We start from the raw sequence: 13,100 nt of genomic DNA on the forward strand, positions 1-13,100 counted from the left end.
ATAGAATGTTCTGGCTATAAGTCAACTTCATAACACTGTTTGAATGTGGTTTATGTACTGAATATCTTTTTTAAAACAACGCATGATTTTCTGATGTGAATTATTTAGTTTCTCACTTGACTATGACAGATTATGGGTCTTTAACAACACAGCACAGTTCCTCTGAATTAAACTGGTTTGTTGGGTACATTTCATGGGAGGCTAGATTGTCTGTCTGCTTTCATGAGCAAAGGAGACGTAGATCTAGTAGGTTAGTCTTAGGCGGCTGAGTAGGGTGGGAAGAGTTCGCGACTGTTGGCTTGTTCCCTCTCATCCCACTTCTCACACCATGGAAGCAGAGGTTCAGTGTGGTAGAGGAGGACAGCAGGTGCTCAGACACCATGGAGATTGGTGTAGTATAAAAACCTAAAACTGAATAATAACAGTTGAGCTGAGTGGGAAGGATGGCTGCTTTCTGTAGCATTATTCCTTCACCCTACAGGTATTTCTATGGGTAAAGTGACCAGGCCTTTGGTGTTTTCCCTGGACAGTTCCATTTTTCAGCTCTCCATCCTGGAAATATGGAGCTGTAAAACCTCATATATTAATGTCCTATTTTATAGTCCACAACTCCCCCACATCCCGCACTAGCAGATGGCACAGCGGCAAACTCTGGGCAGCCATGTTACATAGCCCCCGCCACACTTTCAGGAAGAGGCCACTAGTGGCAGTCCCAGACTACTACCTCAGGGGACTGGTGGGTGGTGCCAGCAACACTACCAAGGCTGCAGGAATCGGGCCCAGCTAGGGCAACAGCATCAGGGCACAGGAGAAAGGCCCAGCCAGGAGTAGCAAGACGGGGATGAGTGCAGAAAATAGGCTCCTTACTGGAGAAGGAGAGAAGCACCCCCAGCCCCCAGCTGAGAAGGGGGTGGGAAACAGGCCAGGATGGTGTGATGTATGAATGGAGCAGCTTGTATTTTAGGGTTACTCTAAAATAATTTTTGATGGGGCTTTTTATTAAAAAATTGACATTTTGATGTTTTATCAGCTTTGAAGTTGGAAAAATTCTATATCATGTTTTTGTTTATGTTTAAATAATGAAGTATCTTATTGGTGCTGTAATTACACTATTTCCTAGCTCTCTATAAAGCTCTTAAAGGTTCACCCCTCCTCCCACCAACCCTGACTGGCACTTGTCCTGTTTTTTCATTTTGATACACTGGTCATCTTATCTGTGGGACAGCAGTGCCCCAAGTAATGCTGACCCAGTTTTGTCCAGTATCTTGTTGCTCCCCTTTGGAAACCAATTTACTAACCTGAGTGGTCCCATAGAAGTCAATGAGACTACCTGGATAAATAACTGCTCACCACTGGGAATTCACACTCTGAATTCACACTTAGTGAATAAAGCAGTTCTTGGAGTATGGGGAGGAAAGATATTTGGCAAAATAAAATTTTAAACAGTGGCTCCGACTCTGCTTTGCCATGTCCTTTCTTCCATGTGACGAAGGCTTAATGTTGGTTTTTCATTTACAATTTTTTTAGATGTACCTTAAAGTGGTTGCCCCCACTGCCATAGTGCCTCCTGGCATCAGACATTGTAATTTGCAACTTCTGTGTCTTAGCCCTATGGTCTGTCCCTTTCTGGAGTACCCAAATAAGTCCAAACAAAAAGACCACATAGCCAGCCTTCAGTCCTAGTCCAGGTTCAATAGTCCTTGCCCCATTCCTGCTTACACTGCCCTTCCTGCAAGAGGGTTGTAGGGGAACCCATGCCTGACCTCTGACCTCTCCTTTGGGTTCCAGTCCAGGGTCCTTGTGATATGCATCTAGGGTGTGTTTCTCATCATCCTTTTCTTGTTCCCTGAGCTTCTTACTTTGCCATCTTGCAGGCATCTGTTGTGGAGCTGTGCTCTCCAGTCCCCTCTCCCTGCAGTTTCATTTCTCCATGAAGCTTTTCCTAGCTGGTTGGGGTTTTTTTTAAACCAAGGAGCCTTCTTCAGGTGTCTCTTAGGGCTTGTCTGCACAGTGGGGTAATATGCATTAGTGGAGTGTAAATTCTAATGTGGACCAATGCATTGCACAATAACGGGCCTGCGTAGATCCTGCTTGTGCATATTAAATGTTCCCTTCACCTTTGCTGCCTCTTTCCTTCAGTGCCAATCCCAGAGTATAAGCTCCCTCCTGCAGCTCTCCTGTCTGTCCTCCCTCAATGGCCCTGAAGTCTTTCCTTTGGAGGAACCATCCAGTCTCATTCTCCACAGCTGGGTAATTGGCTCCTCGGGCTCCCTGTAAACGCTTTATTTGCCAGTGTGGGGCACAGGCCACATCACAGTACCTATTTAGTTTAAGTAATTTTTGTCTGTTTGTCCCAAGATTTTTCAGAACTGGTATTGCTGGTTTGTGGAAGTGGTAAATGCAAATGCAAGGGCTTATCAGAGTGTATTCTTCATTTTACTGATTGGAGGGATGAATTTATTAGATGAGAATAGATATGGAGAATTCAGCCTGTGAAAAAATCAGTCACTCTGCAGTGGTACCCTGACAAAGAAGAAGATTGTTAAAGGCCAGGGATAACATACAAAACCCTAAGTACTATGCTGTAGATTTATTAAATTATAGGTGGAAAATACCCTATTTTAGGTTGTATGTAAGACAAGTGTCTGGATTTCTTTTGTAAATATTTTATATTTATTTGAAAATTAAAACAATCCATAGTGTATACATTTAATTTTCTTATGTCTGGAAAATGTATGGTTTATATACTTAAGCAACATTGTAAGAATACCTCAAGAGATTTTTGTATCTTAAAATCTTGCATCTAATCTAGTGTCTAGTCACCATTTTTAATTCCCAACAACATTGCTCAGTAAAGACCTGACTTTAATTTACATTAAGGCCACTTTATACCTAGGTGGTAGTGTAAAGGGGCCTTAAGGTGTTAATCATATGTTACTCCTCACATTCTCCTCACATTTATACTACTGTAACTCAATTGACTTCAATTAAGTAGATACTGATTTACAATAGTATAAGTATGGGGAGATATTAGGACCCTAAATTTCTACAATGTTTGTTTTCATATGCAGTTTTGTCATCTGATGGTTGTCCATCTGAGTAATCCTAAACTTGAACAGCTCATTAATTTTTAAAGTGTCTTAGCCTATTCTATCTGATGTACTCAAACCCACTATATCAATGAGAGCTGCTGAGTCCACTTTTCAACTCTTCGGACGCCCCTTTCCATCTGGTCTTTCCCTTACCATATTCTTTCTGTAATGAGGAGCTATTTTAGAGCAGTCGGTGCTGGCCTTTGCTTTATAATCTTGGGAGAAAGATGACTGTAACTCAGCCTGGTCTCTAGGCTGGTCATAGAGCTCTTAAGTGTACCCAAACATATGCTACATGTTTAGAACTGCCCTAGGAAGTACTGTTCTAAGTGTGATATTAAGTAAAGTGATTTCCTATGTTCAACGCTACCATAATCTTCTCAAAATTGGGAGGCACCCATTCAAGGTCTACATTTTACTGAATACGCACATGTAGTTCCCATTGACAATAATAGAAATTATGAGTAGCTTCAGAGGAGAGAATAGGCCCTTCAGATTTCAGAGGACAGTTAACTTAAAAGACTTATTGCCCTTGCAATCATCTCTAGATAAAATTTTGACATCTACTAAGTGAAAAGTAAATCATGTTGTATCTGAAGAAATAGTACTTAATAATCCAAAGATGAGTTACAAAACTACTTAGTTTAATAAGTTAATTGAACGTAATGTACTGCAGAGCAATTTCTGAGTTTTCTTACCACTTTTCTTCCAGACTCCATCAGGGTATTGAATGACATACTCAGCAGTGAAACAAAGACTAGAAGCATTATATCATCAGAAAAATCTCTCATTGGCTGATCAGTCCTTTAAGTTTCTTTCAGTTTCCGAAAGCTGTCTTTCTCAAGTAAACCCTTTCCTTAGGCAGCCATCCCTGAATATTGTATAATATATTTTACTTTTCAATGAAATGTCAGTAGTACTACAGATGTGGTAGATTTAAAATACCTGCCACTTCCATCAGTTAATGAGCATAATAAAATAGTCCCTGTCTCTGTATACTACAATATCATCATTCCAACCCTCAAAAATGACTATGGCTGGTAATAAGACTGTTGTTCTCCTATGGGTAGGTGTGCACTAAGTACCCCTGTATTCACACTCTATACACTATTGTAATAATCTGCACAAAATACGCCTTGTGAGGTGTCATTTAAAAACAATAAGTCATTGATTATTAATATTCTGTTGTGATATTTGTACATAGTGGGCATTAAGAGTTATGAATACATGCTGAAATTATGACTACAGTGAGTGTCAACCTGGTATACCAGGGAGCATTGGTAAACCGGTCTGCACTAGACAAAGGAATGTGTTCTTCCCTCCTGGGAATTACTTCTAAAGTACTTCAAAAGAGAATGAGAATTTGTTTACACATCATTTAAGCAGACCCATCAAAGCTTACAAGTCGGGGAGAAGACAGCATGGCATCTACACCCAACTGGAGAGAGAACCTTGGTCTGGGTTTTACTTTTCAAAGAATACATTGCAAAGATTTACTGATCTTTAAAGATGGGAGGTGGGAACTGACCCTCAGGTGATAAGCAACTGAATCAACTGATTATATGCAATATTATTGTATTATAAAAGTATATAGAGCGAGATCTTTTCTGAAAGCTAATGATGCATTGGTGATTAATAGCATTGTGAAATGTATGTATTAACACTATACAAGGAATTATGGATACTCATTGATATTAGGCTATACAGTCTGCCCAGACAGGAGGGAATGTCACAGCTATCTACTCATCTCTGATGTAAGTTAAGTATAGTGGAATCAGAAACAATGGAAGCCCCATTTACATAGAAATTATACGAGGGCATGGGAAACCCACAGGAAGGGGAAAATAGCATGAAGTCATCCTGCCTCTTGAAACAAAGTCATTGAACTTTGGAAGATATAAGCTAAGACACAAGCCATCTTTGGCATGTATCACTAGACAGACATAAGGGAATAGAACAAGATGAGAAAGGTGAGCCCTTCATCCAAAGGGGGTGAAGTCTCTGGAAACTGAATATAGGGGAGAAACCATCTTGAACAAAGCCTGTAACTTGCTAAATTAAGTTTTAGATGCATGCTTTCAGTTTTATTTGCTTGTAACCCTTTCTAACTTTATTCCTTTGACTTGGAATCACGTAACAATAGGACACAGGTTAATACATTTGTTTTATTTTTACTATAAACTAACTCAGTGCTGTGTTGAAACAGAAGGGTGTATTTAGCCCAGTTAAGTCAATATGCTGTGATGTGCTTTTGTGTCTTTAGAGGAACAAATGGTCCATTTTCTTTAAACTGCCCAGGAAGGGCACACAGTTCTGGCAAAGTTTGGGACTGGGCATGTTTGGGGCCACCTTGCTGCTTGTAACCAAGGCTGATGGAAGCCAGAGTGGTGCTGTAGTTAGGGCTGCTGAACCAGGGCTATCTAGCACACAGACACTCAGGGTGTGACTTACATGCTTGTGAGCATCCCATATTGGGAGCTAGAGCAGCAAAGCATTGTGAGGCACCCAGGTTTGCAGGGCAAATGGTGCCACAACCCCTCATTGGTTTATATTGCCCCCCTGAGTTGAACAACTGTGATAGTAGGTAAGGCCTAAGGATTGCAGAACACCATTCTTACAGTACTTCTGGTTAGATGTCCCCAAATTATGTAGTCATTTACATTTACATCAGTGACTGTCACACTGAACAATTCCAAAGCCTTTTACAGAGAGTATTGTCAGGGACTATAGTATTGTATTACTAGTATTGTCAGGGACTGGATTGCCTGACTACAATCCCTCTTTAACCATTACCACCGGATACCACTTGGTAACTGATATACCTGGGATTAGAATCAGGTGGCCTAACAGAAAATGACATCTCTGATTCTAAGTGAGTGTATTATTTGTGCAGTGCCCACATTACAATCAGCACAAGATGACAAGGTATTTGTCCCAAAGCGCTTGTAACACATTAAATAGACTGTAAAAGGAAGGAGGAACAGGATGGATGGATCTGAATGGTGAAGTTCAGCAAGTCTCTTGTAGCTCCTTGATTTTTGTAAGTAAACCCCAGGAAATGTTTTGGGGTTGGCCATGGCTGACCACTCTGATAATCTGAAGGTCAGTTTAGATGAACCCTGAAAGCTGGCACTATCTATTTGGACCAGGCCCTTTGTAGTAACAACTGTTTTGCTTTTAGGTATGGCAGGGGTGATATTAGAATGAATTCCTACTACCATTACGTTTCTTCCTCTCACTAAAAATGGGAACAGTTGATTCTTCTTTGTTTGGAGAAGATTCAAAGATAAGTTCCCATTCAGTCCAGATGTAGGTAGTTAATTTTAAAAAGGGAATTTAGCCTCATCTAAAAGAGAAAGGGCCTGCAGCCATAGTAGCTTCTGCTTTGATCTTTTCAGCTCTCATAAGATAAGCAGGGTTCTGCCTGATCAGTAATTGGACAGGTGATCTTAAAAACAAAAACCAGGCATTTTAGTGAGTGGTACTGCTGCTGACTCAGGAGATGCACTCTGCCCACTGTGTTAGTACTGGATCATTGCCCACGTAAGATGAAAGTGGACATGTTTTTTGTTTTTACTGGAGGTGCTGGATTTAGGAAGAAACTAAACAAAGGCTCTGAGTTCTAATACTATGAATTTATGCCTCACCTTGCAGCCAAGGATCTCCTAGCCTTTTATGTATTAATGAATTAAACGTCACAACAAATTGGGTGAGAAAGTATTATTCCCATTCTATAGAGGGGAAAACTGAGGAACAGGTAAATTAAGTGACTTGGCGAACATCACACAGTAAATGTGTAGTGTGGTCAGGAGTTTATTCTAGATTTTTCTGAAATCCAGTCCCTCTAATCCCAAATAATAAAACATGTTTCCGCACCAATCTACATACACTTCCTGTGCAGTTTCAGTTTAAGATGTTTCTCACTTTGCCTTCTAATCATTATTGTGTAGAGTTGCTGTTGTGAAAAGTCTACTGTATTTCCACCCAGGGGCAGCTGTGTTTCAGTGGTAGGTGTTGGGGTTACCATTGTATATAAAGTATGAAAAGCATTTTGGGGCCTCTCTTGATCAAAGGTGCTGGAGAACTGCAATGTATTTTATAATTCTCACAGAGCAGTATTTGCATCCATTCAAATTCAGATTTGTTTTTCTGTTAGTAATTAGTATTACCCCATCTAGTTGCTGTCTCCTCAGTCTTTGCTATCTTTAATATGAGTTTGCGGTTGTCAAAATGAATAATATGCAACATCAATTTAAATCTCACTTTTCAGTATGTTCCGCTGTAATCATTTCACTTTGTCTTGATTCTGTTGATTGCTGTTGAATTCTAGATTGCTTGAAATTCTTTGAGACTATCCTGAAAGTATCAATTATAAATTGTAGGCATTTATTAGAATTTATCCTGAGACAGAGAACTCTCACCAAGCTGGAAAATGCTTCTTTCTATATTCTGCACTTAATGCAGAAGAGGTTATGGAAACATAATCTGCCATTTGAGGAAGTATATTGTTTTAAGAATAAATATTATAAATGATTGTAGAAATTAAAAAACAAACAAACCAAAAAACCCTAAGCGAAGAGGGTGGACAGAGGCCAAGAACGGCACCCAACTTCCTTTTTGTTAGTCCACATGCTTCTTGCTTTCAGTGAGGCTCCGGTTGAAGTCAATAAAGCAAGTTGACCTGAAGAATGTGAGCCTCAAAAAGCGACACATCTCTGCCCATGCTATCTGTGTTGTGCATTTTGAAATTTAAAGACAACTTCCCCTTGAGTCTGAACCGGAACATCAAATCTCCATTTCTGGCAGTCACCAAGTTTTAATGAATATTAGGTTGTGGAGACACTTTCTAGGAGACTTGTGATTCCTGGATGATTGTGTATGTTGTGGTGGCTGAGACTTGAACCCTTTGACAATAAAGTGTTTATTTCCCTTCTTTGCTAGCATTAAGGCCATCTTTTAAATGTTTGTCAATACTCAGACTAAACAATATTCAGCCCCTCCCCCCACACTAAACACAACTACCATACAGACACTTAGAGCAGAGATCCATACCCGGGAGTATCTGACAACAGACAGTTATAGTTTAAAAAAAAACCTTTTCAACTACTTCATTGAGACCAATTCTGAAAAGGGGCTTAGAAAGTGGTGGCTTTATACAGATTAGCATGAGACTCAGGGTTCAAATTTGTGGTTGAATCAGGGTTAAAAAATAGATTGACCGTGAAATCTTATTGGCTGTTGTGCAATTTTGACCCAGAACCAGGGTGATCTCTGGATTTTATTTATAATATGCCTGACAAATACATTCAGGATTCTTTACATCTTATTTGTTGTTTTATAGATTATTCCTACCTACAGCAAATCTTGTACCTAAACTTCCAGCTGACTTTTGTACACCTATTAAAATAAAGTGTTAAGCAAGTATAATTTTGGTCAGATGAAAATGAAGGCGTTTTCCTATGTCTTGTTAAAAAACTAATTGCCACTTTCTAAATCTAGCTTTAACTTTATAAATTTAAATGTAAAGAGCAGATTTTCTGTTATTCAGGTTGAAGTTAGATTACATCTTCCAGTGTTGATCATTAATCCTTCCCGAAAAAAAGCTAAACTTGGAATCAAATTGTTACCAAATGTGTACTAATTTTTACTTATTCTTTTGATGAATTCCAGTCAGATGCATTTGTTCATAATGTCTTATTACTAATAGCAGGAAGCCAGATCTTTGTCCTAGATCTAGATTGTGACCAACAGTTATTTCAGAGATGGCCCCATAAAAAATAAATAGTCCAGCCCTAATTCTGAGCAGGCCTCAGCCTGGGCTCTAATATTGCAGATGCAATGTTGTACTTGCACATGCGGGCACAATTATTTGCACTTAAAGTTTACAGGTGGAATCTGTAAATTAGCCTTCTAAACGCGTGCAATCACAGGATACAAATAAATTAACATGCAATTTTACACTCACCACTGATATTGTAAGTTGTTTTTGAAAATGTGTGTGTGATGGGATCCCGGAACTGTGGGATCGCTGTGCCCCCTTAACTCTCCAGCCTGGGCTGTCTCTCATAATGTTTTGCTAGTGACAAGCAGCATACCTCTCCAGATGCTGTGATCACTCAGTCAACAACATGCAGGGACATAGCCAGCTAAATTACATGAATTGCTCTCGAAGCCACTCATGAACTGTACTTTGGGAGACACCAAGAAATCCCCCCAGTTTTGTACCCCACAAATGTACCATCTTACATTGCTCAAAAGCTTCTCTTGAACAATGCAAGCTCATTAATTTGTTTGCCACTTCCATAAAGAATAGTGGACATGCACCAGCCTTTGTGATCTGAGCAGATTCCCCAAGCAGTTTAGACAAACTCACCGGTAAGGATAAAACATTAAAATAAGTTTATTAACTACAGAAAGATAAATTTTAAGTGATTGTAAGTGGTAGGCATATGAGATAAAGATGATTACAAAAGAAATAAAAGTAAAATCACAGTCTTATTCAAATCTCAGTCTGATAAAGTTTAGAATTTAAACAGCTTTTCTCACCCCGCCCCACCCCCCAAATGTTGCAGTTTTGAATAGACAGGCTGAATTCCCTTCTCAGCCTGAGACCAATCTCCCCAGTTCAAAGTTTTTGTCTTCCCAGTGTTCTTGTTGCCTTCAGAGTAGGTGGAGGAGGAGGAGAGGTCATCTCATGATATCACTGTTCCTTATTTTATATTTTCAATTCATGTCCCAGGAAAGATACTGGCCTAGACATGTCCTGGTGGGCCTTGCTGAGTCACAGCATTGAAAAAATCCTCATTGTGTGGTGCTTGCACACCTATCTCTTACAGAATTGTAAATCTCTTGTTTACAATTCCCTGCTGGTTAATGGCTTGTGATTGTCACTAAATGCCTGTTTGGGTGAGGGTCACCTCCTTTGTTGCCCTTGAAGAGCTAGCTGTGGGTGTCTCCCAGACACCCGACATACTTCAATAATAACCATATAGCATAATATCATAATTCCATACACAATGATGATACACATATATTGACGTAACAATGAGTTTCAGCATATCATATGGTATCTTACAAGGTATGCTTTGAATGAAATATCACAACCACATACAAATGACGAATATGGGCTACTTTGAGGCATGTTTACGAACCTAAAACTTTAGCAGATTTTTATCCCATTTTAACTGCCAGTTGGTACAGCATGTTAAGCCTGGGGCATACTAGCACCAGTCTTTTATGCACCATTCCTTTAGACAGTCTTTCAGAAAATGCTCATTATTCAAGAATTAGAGGCTAAGATGGGTCAGGCCTTCTGCAAAAGTAATTTTATTGCTAAGAAGAGACAGCTACCTTGGATAGAATGGGTCAAAAAATAAAATGTCTGATTCAGCAATATATTTGCATATGAGTAATTCAAATTTGGCTTGCTGCTACCCCTGGGGTCAAAGCTGAGCATTCGTGCAAATGCTGATGAATCCAGAAAGTTTAATGAGTGAAAAAAAGTCATTTTATACTTGAACCCTTTGTGCTGAACAAAACCAGCCGTTTCGTCTTGGGGCCTCTTGACTCGCCCTCCTCCCCCGCGAATTAAAAAAATATTCCAACACCAGTTCTGAATCCCTTGCTCCCCTTCTCTCATAGGAGGGTACAAGTTACATAGGGGAGAGAGAATTCCTTGCCCTGCCCATCACTGGAGATCATCCTGACCGCATCTTCTGCAGGGGATACCCTCTCCTATTCTTGGTCCTGTGCTCAGGTTTAGCCAGGCTTGATGGACCCCTTTATCCACATTGGCCACATGCATGTTTGCAACCAACAAGAATATTAACACAACCTCCTGGAGTCCTGGGGGCCCCATGACACTGAGAACAAGGTGAAAAAACACTCGCCACCATGGCCAATTCAGCAAGGAGGGGAAATTCCCTCCTCTCTGCTCCCATTAAAGTATTGGTCAATGCTCCCAGAAGGCCCAGAAATCTGGTCCTATGTTGACCCTGGTGGAGGAAAAGCTGACAGCAGCAAACCCCATGGTGCCACTGGAAGCCCCATGAAGGGACAAAGTTTATAAGCCCTCCCCTGAGAATGGATGAATCAATCAGCTGTGACACAGTCAGGAAGCACAGTGTAGGCCATGCTGCATCTCCCTGGGTCTCACAAGGGCACAGCTATATAACCGGGGAAGCAGGGGGAAAGCGCCCTTTTGGGTCCCAGGTGTGTCTTCCCTATGAGCCCACATAAAGCATCCATACTGCTGAGGCCAGTAGTCTGTTGTCTCTTGTGGGGAGAAATCAGGCTGATGTGCCACTGATGTGTCTGGTTTCTATAAGAAAAACAAGACAGTTGAAAACCCAACAGAGTATTACATAGTGTTATAATAACCATATACAGTACACAGCATTGTGCACAGATATGGAAGATTGTCTGAAAACATAGCCAATACATGAATATATGATATATGTCTTTAAAAAGGTCATCCACAAGCATATTCTGGGGAAGCCCCAGCTGATGCTGGCATGCAGGAACAGCTGAATTGTTTTAACATTGACAGTATATTTTTTTAGTGTTCATTTTGAAACATTTTGTCATGTATATTCTCTTTTATAAAATGATACATCACAGCTGTCAGCTGGCTTCCTAGTCTCGCTTTTATAAATATTATGTGCGCATGTCGCAGTGGTACTGTTATAATGATGTGTTTTTTGAGAGAGTGCCAATGACTGGTTTATATCCTTGGTGATTTTACAGTGTCATAAGAAACATGGCACAAATCTCTTCCCAAGGTTCAGTAGTTGCTTTAAGCCAATAATGCTGCAGGTTTTTTAATGGCTTCCTCACAGTTTGATATATGGCCTTTTAAAAATTTTGGTTTAATATGGTCAATGATCTAACAGCACTCATTAAGTTTAGGGTTGCCTGTATTATAATCTGGAAATAATTTTAATCTAACTATCACCAACAGCCAAATATAATAAAATACGTGTAAGCCAAATAACATTACACAGAGGCTCAAACAGCTACACAGTACTGTAACATTAGCATTTGTAACACTTAATTTGTGCCAGGGCTGACCCTCGGCACCTCTAGGCTTGGCAGTTCATAGCCACAGCACCTCTGGGCTTGCTGTGTCAGTTATAGTAAAAAAGTAAAAAAATTGCTTGAGCCCCAGCACCTCTTTCATTACAGATTAAGCACTGAACATTGGAGACATGTAGAAAAGGAGATGCTGAGCTCTTTCATTGAGTGGTAACCTAATTGAGAGGAAGAGCAGTTTGCTATTAACTCGGGTTGCTGCAGGTAACCCTAAAGAGGATCTGATTCCCTTTTATATATCTTAGGGGTACCCAACAACTAGACAGTGAGTAAGAGACTTTACTTCTCCTCTAGGTTCCTGGCTGTCATTCCCTGTACTGTGTCTGGAAGGGCACAACGTTTTAGCACTAAAATTGGTGATTTGACCACTGTATATCATTCCCAGATGGACTGCTTTCTTCAGGGAAAGCTGCTTTAGCATAATCAGCCACTGTGTCAGGAGGCGTCCTTGCAAAATACATAGCTGGCTATGATGTCAAATGTATTTATTTATTGTGCAATTCATAGAAAAACCTAAATATACACTATAAAAACTTTCATATGTCTGCCAGCTGTGTTATTTGAGATTAGCTAGTGGGAAACATTAGAAAGCATAGGACTGTTCACTTTTTTCCCCCCTTCACATGTGTGTCCTTCTCTTTTCCTTCTCATGTTTTTGGTCCATCTCCCTTATCCTATGACAAAGATGCTGATTTCATAATAGTTCCTTTAATACCAGTTGTGATCCAATGTATCCATTGCAATAATCCCTGGCCTACTGAACACAAAGGTAGTGTTTTTTAAATACCCATGGATTTTGAAGGCCAGTTGAGATTTTGTTTCAGAATCTTCCTTACCTGTCTCTTAGAAGCAGAAAAGCTTCTGCACAACAAGAAATGTATTTAGGGGAAATAGTTTAGCCTGCTCTGTGTGACTGTA

The sequence above is a fragment of the Lepidochelys kempii genome, chromosome 11, assembly GCF_965140265.1.
Source record: "Lepidochelys kempii isolate rLepKem1 chromosome 11, rLepKem1.hap2, whole genome shotgun sequence".
NCBI classification, from domain to species: Eukaryota; Metazoa; Chordata; order Testudines; family Cheloniidae; genus Lepidochelys; species Lepidochelys kempii.